Raw genomic sequence first — 272 nt, forward strand, 5'->3', positions numbered from 1 at the left:
AAACAGCAAGAATGACTGGAAATACACGTCATGGATTTGGATTAGTTTGTGTTATTTTGCTGCATTCATTCCTGGCAATAATATCATGGACACTGCATGGTTGATTGATTGATTGTTCTGTTGTGTGTGTGTGTACGTGTGTGTGTGTGTGTGTGTGTGTGTGTGTGTGTGTGTGTGTGAAAGAGAGAGAGAGAGGAAAGCTGCGCTTCAAGAACTGGATTGGTTATCAGTATCCTGAAATATAGAAATAATACAAAATGAGTAGATAAGCA

This window comes from Coenobita brevimanus, chromosome 59 (genome assembly GCF_032717465.1).
Source record: "Coenobita brevimanus isolate Jiangsu-jjx chromosome 59, ASM3271746v2, whole genome shotgun sequence".
In the NCBI taxonomy this organism is placed as follows: Eukaryota; Metazoa; Arthropoda; class Malacostraca; order Decapoda; family Coenobitidae; genus Coenobita; species Coenobita brevimanus.